At 45.3% G+C, this 17,873-nt stretch overlaps 1 long non-coding RNA gene across 1 annotated transcript in view; it reads left to right on the top strand.

The window, feature by feature from the left end:
- Positions 1-17,403, top strand: part of LOC129483897 (uncharacterized) — a 43,743-nt gene extending 26,340 nt beyond the window's left edge. Inside the window, exons 5-6 of the long non-coding RNA XR_008658326.1 lie at positions 2,702-3,222; positions 16,967-17,403. This is a non-coding gene — a long non-coding RNA (uncharacterized lncRNA). The remainder of the gene's footprint in view (positions 1-2,701; positions 3,223-16,966) is intronic.
- Positions 17,404-17,873: the final 470 nt, after the last annotated feature.

Genomic DNA, 17,873 nt, shown 5'->3' with positions numbered 1-17,873 from the left:
TAGGTGTCTATCGGGGAGTCTCTCTACCCCACTACACAGTTATTTTAACCCTTGTATCCCCAGTAGTTAGCACAAGCCTGTCATAGAGATGTTCAGAAATGTTTGTTGAATGATTGAGTATTCAAACACACACATACTCACACATCTGTTCTAAATTATGGAAACATAGATAGAGGATTTTTTTTTTTTGTCTGCAAAGCTTTTATTTTCCGTTTCAACCAGATCTGAATTTTTTTGGTGAAATTAATTTTCCCCTGTTATTTGCAATCTTGGTTGAATGGTAAATCCAGATACCTGCTCTCCCACCATAGAAGTCAAAGGGGTCACTGAGGGCTTATCTGCCAGAACCAGGGGCCAGCTTGTGCTCTCTCTGAGGAGTCTGATTTCTGAGCAAATAATACAAAGATGAATAATACAAAGAGGTGGTCAGAGTTCATTTAGTCCCACAGCTCCATGAGCTGACTACTCCTGCTATAAAAATATACCTGTAGCTCCTCATTCTGCATTATTTGGTTCCAGCCCACTTCCAAGCCTGGTTCTCCAACTTTTCCAATGATTCATTAAGCTCCTGTTATCCTTCCAATAAATTCCCTTATACTTACATCAGCCAGAGTTAATTTTGCTGCTCACAATGAAAAACTTCTTACTGACACAGTCACGAATTAATTTCTGAGCATGAATACACGCTAAGCTGAGGGCCTGGCCCTTCTGTGGAATAAATGAATTATGTCTAGTAGATCTTAACTTATGGCTGCCCCTCAGAAATGTTCACTGAAAATACTTATTTTTCACAAATATCATAGAAGCTCAAGGGTTTGAAAGCAAATCCAGATTTCTCTCTTGGCATCTCCCAGTTTAGAGGAATGAAATATAAGTTCTGCAACTTGCCAGAGACATTTGAGTGGACATTTCAACTCTGGGGTGCCTAGGCCCTGCCAACTTAGATGGCCTCTTCTGCCTTTGCTAAGGGAAGGATGCCAGGCTGCTCAAACAGACCTGTCTGTGATCAGCACCTCTTCCCCAGCATGGGTCTTGGTGACAGGGAAGGTGATGAGTGAGGAGGTGCTCACCTCTGTACACACCCAGGAAAAGAAAAGGAACCTGAGCATAGAAATTTTCCTTAAGCCAGACACACTTAATTTTCCAGCCAAGCACTAACAATAAAGGAGCTTGGAAACATATCTCTTCCAAGAGAGAATCTGTCCTGGCCTCCACTGTGGGTGTGATATGGTGGCTGTTATCAGCACTAATGGAATATCAAGGGAAACACATTTCTTTGTTTGTTTTTTAAAATATTAAATATGTTAGACAGAAGCATCCCATCATTTCTGTGAAAAAGACGAGACCCAAATCAGATGAGTGTAGAGACAACACTGCTGAAGGGGCCAGCGTTGTCTTTGTACCACATGCTGTAACCCACAGGGCTGATGCTGAGATTTGGGTTTCAAGTGCTGGATGATCACCAGGGCTCTGGGTGGAGGTTGGCTGTCAGTGCCCCCTCAAAGGCATTACTGGAAGCCAATTGTTCAGGGAAAAGCAAGTTAGCTTGGAACAGTGAAAGGAAATTATCTCATCTGCTATACCACAACCCTATGGAGTAATAACAATGGTTATCCCGCTCTGTGCCATAAAATCTCTATGTCAGCTCATTAAATATAACAGTCTGCAAGACATGTATTCTTATATTCATTCAACAGAAGTAGAAGCCAAGGTCCAGAGAGCTTAAGTGATTTGCCCAAAGTCATAACTGGTTAGTAGGGTAGCTTAAATTTGAGGATTTCTTCTCTGAGTCCAAATCCTGTGCTCTTTAAGACCTGTTGATTCCCTGTGCTTTTGTAATTTTGGGGAAATTGTTTTTGTTTCTTGACCTCCATGGCCTCCTCAGCACAATGGAGAGATTGGTTCAATCACCTCTGTTATCCCTCTCACTAAAGTTACATCTATTTGGGACCGAAGATCCAGGACCACTGTACCCATAAAATACAAAGCAATCACCTCTGATTTGACTCAGGCACCACAGGAAAAGCCAGCCTTTGACTTACAAATGGACAAAAGGGGGTCTGTCTTACTCCTCCAAGAAGTAGAAAGGTACACAGATACTAGTCCAAAAGGCCCAGCAGTCTCTGATAGATATTGCCACAAGGAATTTATGGGAGAAAGAAGATTAATTCTGGGAAGGTTGCACGAGGGATAGAAATGAAATGTAGAATTTTAGCTGGCTCTTAAATGATGGGTAGAAATTAGAAAAGGAAATCAAATTTAGCATTTCAGGCATTGATAGATAATAATAACTAAAATTGAACAAACAATCATCTAAGACTTTTCAGTATGTTAATAACATTTAATTATCACAGCAGTCCTCTAAAAGACATAATACTATTGGCCGGGCGCAGTGGCTCACGCCTGTAATCCCAACACTTTGGGAGGCTGAGGCGGACAGATCACAAGTTCAGGAGATCAAGACCATCCTGGCTAACACGGTGAAACCCTGTCTCTACTAAAAATAAAAAAAATTAGCTGAGCATGGTGGCACACGCCTGTAGTCCCAGCTATAGGAGGGTGAGGCGGGAGAATCGCTTGAACACAGGAGGCGGAGGTTGCAATGAGTCGACATGGCACCACTGCACTCCAGCCTGAGCGACAGAGTGAGACTCCATCTCAAAAAAAAAAAAGATATAATACTATTATTTCCGTTTTACAGATGGAGAAACCAAGTCTTTGAAATCTTGAGAAACTTGCTCACAGTATATATAGATGTTAAGTGGCAAGTTTGGTGAATGAATCCACAATGATGTTCCAAGCTTATGCTCAATATTTGAATGAAACAGGGGACAAGTGAAGAGGAGGGAGGCAGGTCATACACCCCAGGCCATAAAGGAGGGGAGTGGAATCGAGGAAGATGCAACAGAAAAGAAGACTTTGAAGGCACTTAAAAGAAGACTTTGAAGGATCTTAGGGAGCTTGGATGGTGGAACCATGAGAAGAACACAGAGAAGTTGGTGAGGATAGTTCCGTCTCTTCTCCATATTCTAGAGCTGACAACTCCAGCTTGTGTCAGAGTAATCAAAAGAAGAGACAATTTAGTGCAGCTCCTACCATGTGCCAAGCAGGCACCTACCTAATACCGTAGGGGCATTAACTTTTTTAACCCTTGCAACAGCCCTGTGAGGTAGCTACAGTTACAAGCCCCAGTTTAGAGGAAGAAACTGAGGAACATAAAGGGTAAGTAGCTTACCCAAGGTCTTCAAGCCAATTGAGCATGTATCCAGCTCCAGGGTTTGTGGCATGAGCATGCTATGAACTTCCTGGGCAGGCTGAGGAAGTGAAAGGAACATGATCTTGGGTCCAAATTCAAGCTTCATTACTTCCTCCATGGGGGTCCTCTTTGAGTCTCAATTTCCTTATCTGCAAAGCAGGGATGATACCATCTGTCAAGGGTTTATGTGAGGATTACGTGAGACAACTAAAGGAAACACCAATCACGGCGGATTTGAGGTAAAAGGTCTCCCAGCCTTCAGTACCTTCCTCTTACTCCCCAGATGGTCTCCTCCCTGTGGAATCTTTGGATTTCAAGTCTCCTTTCCCGGAAAGGAAACACCTTTCTTTCTTGGACTGTTGATATAGAGCTATGTGAGGCATTCCAACCTAAATTTCTCTTCCCCAAACAGGCCTGATTGACATTTTCTTTCCCCACTCAGCTCAAAGACACTCAGAGCATTGAGCAAACATCTGGGATTTTTGCATGTTGCCATGTCTTTTAAAGAACATCCCTAAAATGTACTGGAGACTCCAAGGCTTAAAATAGGTCCTGCAAATTCACCCATGCCTATAATTGAATAGCAGTTGGAGAGAAAAATAGCTTCAATAATGTTGCATTTTAAAATTATGGTACTTATTAATTGCGCCCGAGTCTCCATTTTCATTTAAGAAAGTGGTCTCCTCATAAGTAAAGTGGGAAAGATACAAAAAAGAAAACCAAAAATAAGTCAGTTTTTTTTTTTCCCCAAACCACTGAAGTGCAAGGCACAGTCTGTTTCCAGGCAGAGTGTCTGAGGGAGGGACACTTTCCCCCCTTTTGCCTAGGGAGATGAAGAGATCTTATTGCAATTATTTTTATTTTGTGTAGAACTGAGACACAGAGAAAAATAAAGACCCTTCCAAGACCATAAGTATAGCCAATTGTGCAATGAGACTCTCCAGACCACTGATTTTAATTGTTCCAGTTCAGGTATCTCCTATTTTACAGATGAGGAAATTGAGGCTGAGGAAAGGAGTCACCCAGGATCCTCCTAACCATATAAACTTGAGTTTGAGTTTGGGGGAATTAAGGTGATATGGGCTTGAAACTCTGCCTGTTGACCAAGGTCACTCTGGAAAATGGCCACAGGCTATCCTGAAGGCCACCTGTAGTCACCATCTGTTGCTAGTACTTAGGACTTCCCATTTCTCCTGCTTGTCTACAGTATGTTCACAGATATCTGGCTGACTGTCAAGTCCATGGTTAGACATGTGGGTAGCAGATGTGCACAGCATTGCATCCAGCTGTGCTTTTGCCAGCTGCAAGATACTGTATGCCAATTTCTTACCCATCAGACATCTGGAGAATAGGGCCCACATGAGAAGAAGCTCCTAGACATGGTGTCCCTCTGGGTGAGAGTCATAATGCCTTCAACACTCATCATGAGCCTAAGAAAAAGCTTGAAACGGAATTCTGCCCAACACATTCAGGAAATAATTATTGAGTGCTAACTCTGTGAGAGGCACCATCCTAGATGCCAGAGAACTGGTGGAAACAAGACAGAAGAAAGGACTTCACTATGGAGGAAGGGGGAAACTGATTCCCAAAGCAGTCAGGATGATCCTTTAGGAAACTCAGTAGAGTCATGGAATTGCTCAAAAGTAAAAGCCACAGTCTCTACCATGGCTTTATGTGAACTGTCTTCCTCTTCCTTTTTAACCTCAACTCCTAACACTCTTCCTCTTGCCCTACCCACTCCAGCCACAGTGGCCATTTTGCATTCCTAGAACACACTAAGCATGTTTCTACCTCAGGGTCTTTGCACTTGCTGTTTTTCTTTACTGTTGAGCACACTACAGGGATTCATAGTTCTTGGTTCCCTTTCTTTTCCTATTGTTCCCTTCCCTTCCTACCCCCACCAAATATTTTAAAAATTCAGAAGCTAGTCATCACAGGCGGTTAAAGAAGAAACCATGTTCTTCCACAGATTGTCCTGGAATGCCCCACCATCAATGACTAGGTCCTCTTCCCTGGCCCTGAAGGAGTGGGCCACTTTCCAGACACATCCCAGGCAGCAGGCCTGCTCCGTGACACTGTCAAGAAGCGAGGAGCCTCAGGAAAAGTCACAGACATAAACAAGATAAAGCCTGTGACTTCTAGGACACTTTGGCCTGTGGACCACAGAACTGTCAATGGCCCAGCCCTTGCTCTGATAAGGGAGGGCAGGAACATTCCAGGAGATGCATTTGTCTCAAGCCCTCAAAGGCTGAGCATCCCCAAGAATCTGGCAGAGAGAGAGAGGGCGGGGGAGGCTGGTGGGAGGATCTCTCCAGGGCATGGAGCCAGCCCCACTGCCCTTGCTATCCCTTCAGCCCAGATATGGGGCAAGAAATTCAGGCCAACTCAGCAAACATGTACCTGGCAGCTCCTTCCTGCCTGGCACTGCTAGGGGCAGAGTGCTGGAGAAGATGGGAGGGCAAGGATCCCGGGTTGCAGGGGCTCAGAAAAGTGGAGAGAGATGTGGATATCAATTGCCTGCATGGAAAATGAGAGGGGACAAAGGACAGGCTTTGGTGCTCTGAAGAAGGAGGCAGTCATTCTGTCTGAGGTTGTGGGAGTCTAGGAATATTTATTTCCTAGAGAACGAGGCCCCTAAGTAGGCCGTAAAGTCAACCATGACTTTGACAGGTGGAGGGGTCTGAGGAGAGCATTCCTGGCACAGATTGGTGTGTTCAAAAGCATGGAGGAAGGCAATTGCAGATGTGTTTCAGTTCATGCAAAGGCCCCTGGAGGGTTGCAATGGAAGATGAAGCTAGAAAGATCAGGGCTGCAGTAGGAGGCGCCTTGACTCTCTGGGAAAGGGTGTGAAACTATCCTATAGGAATAGGAGCCAGGGCTGCCTCTCCGGTAGGGCAGAAACAGTACCAGCTGGGCTTCACATGGAGGAAGGAGGGGTGGAAGGGGAGCAGACAGGGCCAGTGGAGGGGATGTAATATTCCAAGTAAGAGGTGGTGAGGCCTGAATTCCAGTAGCAGCCATGGGATTTCTGGAAAAAGTTGCAGATTGTTTTCTTGCTCCTCTTTTAATACAGTTATTAGCAGCTGTGGGGCCACCTGAGTGTGTACTGAGCACTTGGGAAACAGGTCCTGAACCAGAAAGAGTGTCCAGGTACAAGTCTACAACCCATATCTTGTCAGGCAGAAGTTAGTAGGAAACCCTGCAGCCCAGCCAGATAAAGGCCTGGCTTCCAGAATGCCCTGGAACTGCCTGGGTGATCCTTTTAAAACATGAATATAAACACGTCCTCATCCTCCTTAAAACCCTTTGCTGTTTCCACGTCACTCTCAGAATGAAGTCCAAGCTCTTTGGCTTGGTGTTTAAAGCTTCATCAAGCCTGTGCTTATACCTCTGTCATCCCATCTCTATAGTCTAGGGCAGGGGTCCAAAAACTTGTCTGCACGTTCAAATTCACCTGGAGATCTTTTAGAATGTCTAAAGCACAGCCCAGCACCCAGACCAATTAAATCACCATTTCTGGGATGGGACCTACTTGCTCAGGTGACCCCAGAGAAACTAGAAACCCAGGTATAGGGCCTACATCCTAAGCTCTAGTCATACCAGATGTATTAGCTAGCTGTTTCCATCACAGACCACTTCAAATTCTTGGTGGCTTACAAAAAATATTGATTACTATGCTCACAGAAATGCAGATCAACTGTGATTTGGCAGGTAAATACTGGTGGCAGCTCTGCTTCAGGCTTCAGGGTCAGCTGGGTTTGACTCTAGGCTGACTCTAGACATTGCATTCTAGACATTGCATTGAGGGAATTCTACAGATCTCTCATATTTCTGGGAGCTACATCTTTCCCTGCAGCAAATTTTCAAGGTATTGATAGAAGTGCAAGTGCCCCTTAAGATCTTAGATTTTAGCTGGCAACCCCTCACTTAACTCACATCCCATTGGTCAAAACAAGTCCCATGGTCAAGGCCAACAGTGATGGGGCAGGAAAACAGACTCTGCTCACTCTTCTGTTCTGCAAGTCACATGGCAGGAAGGAGTGAGGAACTAGAATAATCCACTCCGTCTCACAGGAAATCTTGTGACCTTGAATGCGTCGTGTCTATGAACCCCAGTTTCCTTACCTGGAGAATGAGATAGTTGCCCTGGATGCCCACATACATGACCGCCCCTCCCAGCTCTTCTCATCCACAAAGACCTTTGCACATGTATGCACAGCCACCCACTTGTGCCCATACTACACATTGAAATCCTGACTATTATTTTTAAATACTTGATGATTTTCAAAATGCTTCACATACTCACATAGGCCATATACTCATCTTCAGATACACATCCTTGCATTCTCAGTCCTACACATACGTATATACTTACTTTTCAAACACACGCTTTCGTGTGCACGTTCCCACATTTATACAAATACACACAGAGGCACCTATGTGCCTGTGTGCACTCGCTCAGCCACACTCACACATGCCACATGGATTCTCAGACATGTTTAGTTACAAACAGTCTCCCCCACCCTGCTCACCCTCACACACTGGCTCACTCACACATATATTCTATACCTCTCCGCACAGCTGTTTAATCAGAATCAGGGCCTGCTGATGAGGCTGTTGTCTGGCGCTCAGGGAGCAGCTTTAACTCTTTGCTGCCCCCATAAAGGCTGGCTGTACTGTGTGCTCTCCATCTGCAGACCCCGGGGAACAGAAGGGCCACAGAGGAGTCAGGCGGAGATGCTTTATCTGCAGGACTGGAGCTTATCTGGTGCCGGGCCAGAGAGAGGGTGCAGAAGACACAGGGACAGCACTCTGGACCCTCTGAATTCACTCCGTGCTTTCTCCTCCTGGCTGCATCTCCCTCCTCATGTCCCAGGTATCTTCAGTAGGATAACCAAAAAAAAATGAATCATCCAAACCAAGACAGTGTTGAGAGTGAAAGAGACTCTAACAACAATTACACTGAATTACCTGGGATCGTCACAGGCAAGCAGCAATGCCTGGTCCCTACTCATGAGAGACCAGATATTGTGGACTTGCCCTGAGCTCCTGTTTCAGCCCAACTGAAGGACAGTCCCAGTTGAAAGGAACTTTCAGGTAGAATCGCCTCATTTTGCAGTTGAAGGCCCAGAGAGAAGCTGGGACTTGCCTGAGGTCACACAACAAGTTAGTAACAAAACTGTATAGAACAAAGTTTTTCAATCTTCCAGGCCAGAGTTCTCCCTGGTCTTAGGTGCAGCTCCTGGGAAGCTGGCCGAGACTGCGGGATTAGCATGCAAGGGTTCATTGAGGAGTACTTGAGGAAAGAAAGCAGGACAGAGCAGAGGGACAGCGGCCTCTGCTGAGGTCATGGGGAGCAGAGGTCATGGGGAGCTCTGGAGCTGAGAGGGTTCCTCAAGGTTGTCCCAAATGAATATATGGGCCGAGGCTTTGTGCCTCCAGCTAGAGGACCTGATGTTGGGTGGGGCAGTACCCTGCAGCTAAGAGCAACTCCCAGGGAGGGATGCAACAGCCTGTCAACTAAGGGAGACAGTGCCTTGGTCCTCCAGGGGAGGTGGACAGCACACCATAGCATCCATCACATCCTGCTGTTAGCTTGTGTTAAGCTACCTGCAGCCCCAGCCCCCCGGAGGCCTGCTTGTACCTGGGCAGCAGTTGTATTGGCATTCATTTCACTGGCCCCACAGGAGGTCCTGGAAAGAAATTGCCGGGGAGGAGGCCACCTGGCTGAGGCTGCTCCTGAGACTGACCAGTGCATTCCTTGTGGAGCCCGAGCTTCTGCCAGCCCCAGCACGGCCATCTCTACAGCTTTGCAGCTGCATTCTTCACACCCATCAGAAGTCACTGTTGCTTACTTTATTTTTCCACTTCTTTGATCCTTCTACATGTGGTCCAAGGGAGTTTCCTGTCTAACTCAGCCAGGGAACAGGGGCAGCTAGCAGAGAGCCAAAAGGGGGCACCTGGGCATGAGTTAAGAGGGCATCTGTGGCAAGCCCATTACACAGCTAAAGAGAACAATCTCAATGAGAAGTCTCAGGCTTCTTTATGAAGGAGGGGCACATTTCCCATGGGCTGTGGAGTCCAGCAATCCTAACTTCCAGTCTTAGCTCTGCCGCCCACCTACAGAGGCACTTTACACACACTTCCAGGCGTGAAAAAAAAATTTTCAGCAAATTAAATTTAACAAAGTTTAGTTGAGCGAAGAACTATTTGCAAATCGAGCCCCCTCAGAACCAGGAAAGGGAAGTGAGGCACAGCAACAGCTTCACTGGTTACAGCTCAGCGTTGGTCGTATTTGGATGTGGTGTGATGAGTTGACTGCCCGTGATTGGCTGAACCTCAGCGTCTGTTATTGGCTGAGACACAGCTACTTGTCACAAAAAATACATACTCCTAAATTAGGCTTTCATTCTGTTTACGTACTAAGTTAGGTGCAGTTTGTTATGTAAATACTCAAGGTACGGAGGCATCTTCAGGCCAAGCTTAGTTAAATTTAACACAAGCTACCTAGAACTTAGGGTTGGCTCTCTGTATACAGTAGAGCATTGTGAGAATGTAATGAGGTAACCTGGGAATAGGAAAAGGATCTGCAACGTGCCAGCACTGTGCTAAGCACGCAGCACCCACAGCCTCCCTTATCCCTATCACAAGCCTGCAAGGTGAGTACCCAGGATCCCATTTTACAGATAAACAAGCTTGCCGCAGGGCCCAGATCCAACCTCAACCTGAGGTTGTATGATTGGTTGCCAGCATTCTCTGCAGATTAGTCTTGACAAGGTCCAGTTTCTTACTCCAGTAAAGCAGGAATTAAAAAGAAAATAAAAAAAGAAAACATTGGAGCAGTACTTGACATTTCACTGTGTTTCCATCATATTTGGTGCAGGCATCAAGAAGAACAAAAATCCTCCTCCTTAAAAACCCAAGAATTTCAGTGCCAAAAAAATGACTGTGGAGTTTTTCCATAAACACACACACACACACACACACACACACACACACACACGCACACCGTGTTAGAGTTTTTTCCTGAGGATCCTGCAGACTTGCTTTTCACAAAAGAGGGCTAACAGCACAGGGCTCTTCTGGAGAGCAGATTAAATGAATTGTCCAGTTTTTGGAAAGAGGGCTGTCCAACTTTCCCAATCATCAGTGGAATGCTGGCTGGGTTGATGTAGGCGTTACTTGGGGGTTATTGACAACTCCCCAAATGAGTCTAGCAAACTCGTTTGTGCCAGGCTCCAACTAGGGAGCTCACAGTCTCCTGGGGAAAATGGACATAAAAACAGGAAATTACAATATGTAAGTAATGAAATTACAATATGTAAGTAATATTATAACAAGAAGTAATAGAATCAAATACAAAGTCCCCAGATAACTTGGAGGTGGTGTCAGCTCTGTCGTGGAGGCTCAAGGAAGATTTGCTGAAAGAAGTATCACAAATCCAGGTTTTGAGGGATGAACAGGAGTTTTTAGGAGCTACCACCTACTTTTAATGATTTCTTTTTCTATTTAGAGAGTGGAGAAAAGAAAGAAGAGGAAGGGTGCTTATATGTACTACATGCTATTTGCCAGACTGCATTTGACACTTTGCACATTTGCACATTTAATTCTCATGATAACCCTGTCAGATGGGGTTTTCACAGGGAAGAAACTTAGGATCAAAAAGGGTAAGCTGAGCAATTTCCTCAAGGTCACACAGCTACCAAGTGTTGGGGCCAGAAATCTATCCCAGTTCTTTTGGCTCCAACTCCCTGGCTCTTTCCCTGCTGCTGGCTTCTATAGCCCATGGGAGCTGTACATTCATGTAATTTATTTGTGGCATACTGTGCAGTTTTTGAGTTGGTTAGAATAATGTAAAATCATTAGAAACTGATTTAGCAATTGGTCTTATCTACAGTCAACCCTACAAAATTCCCTCATCTGTCCACAGAAACTACAAGTCTTCAAAGTACTGTCCCATCTACCCATTCCTCAGCCCAGCCCTGCAACTTGAGCAGGAAGGTCCGTTGCCTGGTAAGTCAAGGGCAGAGCCAGGGGGACTAGAATCTCACTATTTCTTGGTTCCCACTGCAGGGCTTTATGAGTGACACTATGTTATACATATCTTGTCCCTTTCATATCTCTGGTGCTGTAAGAAAGTACCTTGAGGTACTCCATATCCTGGGTACCTTCTGCATCCTCCTTAACATAAAATGTCACTTAACATAGGACTGAGATTGAGTGTATTTATTTCCATAAAGAGGTGTGGCTTGAATCCTGGGTACCTTCTGCATCCTCCTTAACATAAAATATCACTTAACATAGGACTGAGATTGAGTGTATTTCTTTCCATAAAGAGGTGTGGCTTGAATTCCTGTGCTGACCACTCCTGACTTGTGTGACCTTGAGCCAAGTTACCTAACCCTTTAGACTTTAAATCATCTGAGAAATAGGGGCATAAGTTTGGAGAAGTCCTACCTTTGTACAAAATAATTGGGGCGATGTTTCGGCACTTACCAGGTACACAAAATACCTGGTACTTACTAGGTGCTCAGTAGATGTGAGTTTACTTTCCTTTATCCTTTGAAGAGCTGTACCTGTGTCCAGGGTTAACCTCACTCTATCAGGACCTAGACATCCCTACAAAATTAGGGATTTTACTTCCCTGTGTGGTAATTAACTATTGTACATTCTATATCCAAAGTCACAGAGCAGATCCACAGTTTTCAAACTGGGTTCGAAGAAGCCCTGAGGTCCTGCGAGGCGGTTCAAGGGTGATGGATGTCAGTGGTCAGGCCTTCAGACCAGCCCCTCCCAATTCAACAAAAACAGAATCTCTTTTATATCTTTCATATGTTGGGCTTTCAAGTAGAATTTCATTTTAAGAATGAAATTGAGTGTTGAAAATAGAAAATCGCAAACCTCCGTTGGAGAGTAATAGAAAGTTTAATGTGTGATCTTTGCATTGCAAACCAGGTTGCTTTCTCTCTTATGTCTCTTCCCTCCTAGTCTTTTTTTTTTTTTTTTGCAATGGAGTCTTGATCTGTCCAGCAGTGGTGCCATCTTGGCTCACTGCAACCTCCACCTCCTGGGTTCAAGCAATTCTCCTGCCTCAGCCTCCTGAGTAGCTGAGATTACAGGCACATGCCACCACCCTTGACTAATTTCTGTATTTTTAGTAGAGATGGGGTTTCACCATGTTGGTCAGGCTGATCTCGAACTCCTGACCTTGTGATCTGCCTGCCTCGGCCTCCCAAAGTGCTGGGATTACAGGTGTGAGCCACCACGCCCAGCCCCTCCTGGTCTCCTTAATGACAAAAGCCCAGCTTCTACCCTGCTCACTGCCCCACCTCCAACATGCTCACCCAACATGCAGACCAGTCACAAGAAGGAAAACCAGTTAACAAGGGCCTGGAGAAGCTACAAGGTACTTGGACTTCCAGTCTTTAAATGGACCGTTTTTGCCTCAACCTGGCTATGAAGTCTTGGCTGATGTGGGCTAGAGATAGGAAAGCAAGGTCATTTGGGGCCTAAAATGACAAAATGAGGGCAGAGAAAAGTGTTGAAAATGAATGACTGCGGAAAGGAAAGAAATCTTCTGAGATGCTCCTCTTCCTATCTGATACCTAGTGAGATGGAGAACACGTTGACTTTGGAGCCAAGAAAGCTCAGTTCAAATTCTGAGCCTGCCTAATGTGTAACTATGTGATCTTGAACAAGACATTAACTCCTTCCAGTCTTATTTCCTCATCTACAGAATGGGAATAGTATTGCTGTCACAGGACTAATATGAGTGTATATCACATGTATGTAAAAAGCATATGTGAGATATTGAATGAAAAACAATTGGTGCCTGCTAGCTGTCACTGAATAAACATCAGTCCCCCTTCTCCATCCAGCTACCATATTTTCCAGCCCATACATTGAGACACTGGGTTATGGTAAAGATTGAATTAAATGATGTAGATCAAATTCCTAATGCAACTCCTGGTACACAGTAGGTGTTTAATAAGTGCTATCTTCTCCACAAGCTTCCTTCCTTCTGCACAGCATATCTGCAGCAACTGCCATCCTGATCACCTCATGCTTGGGTTACTAACTCAGCCCCCCTAGTGGGGTCCCCTGTCCCAGAGCACTGTTCCTGTCTCCCTGGCATGTGCAGTCACCCTAATCTTCCCCTAAACAAATGAACAAAGCAAGACAAATGGCAAAGCTCCACTAACAACAAGTTATTCAGTTCCAGCATTATCTGATTTAATTCTCCATTTTCGTTTCAGACCAATCTGTAAGGTCAGTGTTAATAGCTCTCCCTCCCCCTTGTAATGATAATCTCAGGCTTAAAGAAATAAGCAATTTCAGCTCCTCACCTTGGTGGGGGCATAGCTGAGGTGTGAGATCCCATCAGATCTGTCTGCAACCAAAGACTTTTATGCAACATTAACGGTTCTCTGAAGTGGTCTGGCTGGGCACTGAGAGTGGAGAGACCTGGATTCTAGCACTGGCTCACCATTGGTTCCTGGCGCATGAGCCCATTTCTTCCTCTGAAAATGAGGAGAGTCCCTTCCTTTCTTACCCCATATGTCTGCACTCAGGTTTCAGGGCCAATTCCAGAAGGACCATATGCTCTCTGTCCTCTGTAGCTTTGCCCAAGCTGTCCCCTCCTACTCAATCACCTCCCTCATCACCCTGTGTCTACCTGGTTGAGAATTAAGCTCTAAGATTCTACTCTATCATCCCTCACCTCCTTCAGAAAGCCTTCCTAGACGACCCCAGGCAGAATCAGGTACTCCCTCCTCTAGGCTTTCATAGCCCTGCATCTAAATCACAACTATGACCTTTTTTTCTGGTATATACATTTGATTATAGGACTGTCTCCTAGTAGATAGGCTGGGAGCTCTCATGTATCTCATTTATCTTTATACCTATGTCTGTCACAGAATAATTGCTCAGACAATACTTACGGAATGAATACATTAATGAATGAATGAAGAGAGAGAGCAAGGGAGATCGAAAGAGCATCATTGAATGAGTTCAGGGTTTTGTTCAGTCCCAGCTTCAGAGTCCATGACTTAAGAATAATTCATTCTTGCAGTTCTTCCACTGCTGACTTTGTGCCTCCATGAGGGTCAATGGCCTTATGCCCTAGCATCTTATCCCTATACCATGTAATCTGGGTCTGATGCTGGAATTTGGGCTTAGAGCCTGGCTCCAAGTCTCTGTAACAGGGGTCTGCCCTGCCTCCAGCCCCCATCCAGGACATAGGCCCTCTCTTACCCTGGCCAGCCTGTTCCAGGCCAAGGAACTCCATTCCTCTCCCCAGTTCCTGTTCTCTCCCTCTCACCTGCTTCCCTGGCTGGTGACAGGGCCTGCCTCCTGCCCATCAGGGCTTCTTAGATTACAACTATCAGCCTAATTTCCCCACTTCCGTGGCCCACCCACTTACTAGGTCAGCCTTCCCACTGTAGCTTGGAGATGGTGACATCCTCATGTGTCAGGCTTTTCCTGATATCAGGAGCACCTCGTGTCAGCTCCTATCCCTGGGTCAGATGCCCTGACATAATGCCCAACCCTTCAGACAGCTCCAGGCCAGTGTCCAATCCCTTTCTGCCTGCCAGGGAGCATCTGGACATGCCTAGCCAAATCCTGAGATGGGCTGGGAGAAGGCAGTCGGCCCTAGAGATCGTTTCTAGTGAAGGCCCAGCCTGCAGATGGGCACACGTGGTGGGTGTTCAGGTTTGACGAGGCCTTGGAAAATGAAAGATCGCATGTGGTGCAAACCTCAGGCTATGTGCCTTTGGACAACTCATGTTATCCCTCTGTGCCAAAGAGTTTTCATTTGCAAATTGGAGATAAGAACACATAATAGCTACCTCAGAGGACTGTTGTGAAGAATAAATAGGATAATGCATATCAACCTCAGGGCCTGGTACATGATGAGCCCTCAGTAACCACGGGCCTTTTTCCATGTCACTGTAGCTGTTGTCATTATTGCTGTTGTTGCTGCCATTGTCATTAAGAAGAGTGAGTTGCATCCTCAGGTACATCTCCTGTGCTGTTTCTTTTCCTCCAACCACTCATTAATATTCTGAAGACTAAGTCAGGGAGGCAGTAGCAACACACCAGGCTTAAAATTAATTAAGTTCCCTTCACTCCAAATGAACTTTTCTCACTGATTCTCAGATCTTCGGCATCTTGCTACTGGGTGCATTTTTTCTACATAATGAAGTTTGGGCAGTGCTGGCTGGCCACTGCCGGCTCCTGCCTAGTCCCTGACTGACCTCCATGAAGTCACAGCTGTTCTCAGGCACTGTGCTTCAAGTCCCCCACACCCCCCCCCATCGTCTGGCTGCCTTCTCATCTGGGGTGATGCGACCCCAGCAGATTAACATGATGTCCTTGTAATTCTGCATCCAAGACACATGTCACTTTCCTTCAACACATTTGGAAGGAGGGCAAGTTCTACTTTGTAAAGACCGTCACTTATTTTGAACTGGAAGAAAATAATTTATTTGGTCAAAAGTTGTTGTGCTTTTCCATTAAGGGCACATATTACCCTTTTGTAGTGGGAAATGGGGCCTTTTAGATCACACATAGTCTAATCTCCAAAGTCACTCCAGCATAGGGCTTTCTTCCTCATTTGATTTCAGTCAATCAGTGAATCCAACAACTAAGGAAATGCATTCAAAAATTAACCATACCAAGTGAAAGCAGAGGAAGGTATGTTAGCAGGAATCTCCCATCTCAGGTGTTTCTGTAAGAACCATTAAAATACCCCTTATCTGAGTGGAAATTCATTTTTTTCTACTATGGGAAGACTCCAAGACGCTCATTCTAAGACTTGGGCCTTATTGTATTTGCAGAAACCCTGCTGAACTTTGCAGTATCACCTGCCACCCAACTACGAGGGTCTCCCAGGATTGTTTTCTAGTTTCCAGCCTGGGCTGTCTGACATGGCACCCCAACCTGGGTATACATCTTAGAGGCTCAGCTTTTTGTCAGTGGCAAACTGGAAATTTCACCACTTAAATGGAACCACAGAATCTTAGGCCTTGGGAGAGTATGTCTGCAGAGTCATCTTGGTGTGCACCTCTCACTAACCATTTTCAACAGATGCCAAATTCTTGGATCTGGGAGGGGTGGCCCTAGTCCCCATCTTCAGGCTGTGTAAATGGTGAGCTTGAAGGCCAAAGAAAACTGCTTCAGACTTTGATACCTTATCATTATGACTCAAAGAGAAGAGAGAGGTTAAGTAACTTGCTCAGAATCACAAAGGTAGTAACTAGCAAAATTGGACTTTGAATCCAGGTTTGCATGACTTTATATTATGCCTTTCTGCAATGCTGCTGCCTGGAAGGCAGGCTTAGTGCTGCTGAGATCCTGGTAGATATCTGCTTTCCCCAAAGTGGTGAACTTTGCAGGCTACCGCCAGATCTATGCCATCTGCTCACTTCCGAGGGGCTTCTTCAAATCCCACCAGGTGACCTTAATGTCCCAAAATATTCTTGACACTGAATCACTCACTTGCAAAGAAAAGCTGGACCCCAACCCCTGTATTGGACAGACCCTATAGGAAGTTTCCTTAATAGCCTAAGGAGCAGAGACAGAAAATGAAAAATCACTAAGGTAGTGGTAGGCTTACATCCCAGGGAGGGAGCGCCATGGCGCACACCTCTTGCATGGGCTGGGGTTTGCATTTGTGTTTAATAACAACTTTGATCTCTCTGCCAGCAGCAGTGGTCATTGAGAAATCCTGACATAAAGAAGGTATCTGGGAGATAAAGTTCTGCAAGCGATGATTACTAGCACTTAAGTTCTCTTTTTGTTGAAAGGAAGAATCCCAGATTGAACAGTGCATTGAATGATATGACAAGCAAGTACTTGATCCCTGTCCAGCTGGAGGGGGGATTGTACCCATCAGCAGCTTTTTAGCTAAGGACGTCTTTATATTTCCCTTCTTTGTCTGGGCCTCTCTCGTTCCTCCTTTTACTTCATGTCAGCACTATATAGTAGGTATGCCAAGTGGTTTTGAAATTTAAATTACAGTCTCTTTTTCAGATGTTATTGGAAAGAACATGTAATTTATAACCACGTGTTAGGAGTACAGGATGTTCATGGTCCACTGCCAATTTTTCTTTTGTAAAGTTAATAAAACTTTCATAAAACACTTATACACTTGTATATTTCATGGTAAAGATTTTTTTTATCTCATAGGCTAATGTAAAGATTTATTAAAACCATTTTTTTGTTAAGAGGAGTGTCAATAGTTTGCAGCTGAGTGTAATTTTGAATCCGTGGAAGATGACGGTCTGATGGAAAATGACAGTAACAGCTTTGTTGATTTAGCACTAAAAATAAAGGAGCCTTTCAAATGAGAGAATGCTCTAATATCCAGAGTGGGCTAGGACGCACTCAGGCCAATGGAGGCAAGCTGGAGGAGCCGGCCACCAGCACTCCAGCCCCTGGCAAGAGCAGAGCAGGATTGGATGGAGCCCAGGTGGGAGGGTGAGCAGAGCCCCAGGGGTTAGTGGGAAGGAAGGCTCTTCTTGCAGGGGAGGGAGGGAGGGGCCAGGAGTAGTGTCTGAATTTACTTCTTGTGGCAGAAAACTCTGGAATCTGCCTGCCCCCACAGACACTCTTA

The sequence above is a fragment of the Symphalangus syndactylus genome, chromosome 6, assembly GCF_028878055.3.
Source record: "Symphalangus syndactylus isolate Jambi chromosome 6, NHGRI_mSymSyn1-v2.1_pri, whole genome shotgun sequence".
Classification (NCBI taxonomy): domain Eukaryota; kingdom Metazoa; phylum Chordata; class Mammalia; order Primates; family Hylobatidae; genus Symphalangus; species Symphalangus syndactylus.
This window is presented reverse-complemented; position numbering and strand designations above follow the sequence as displayed.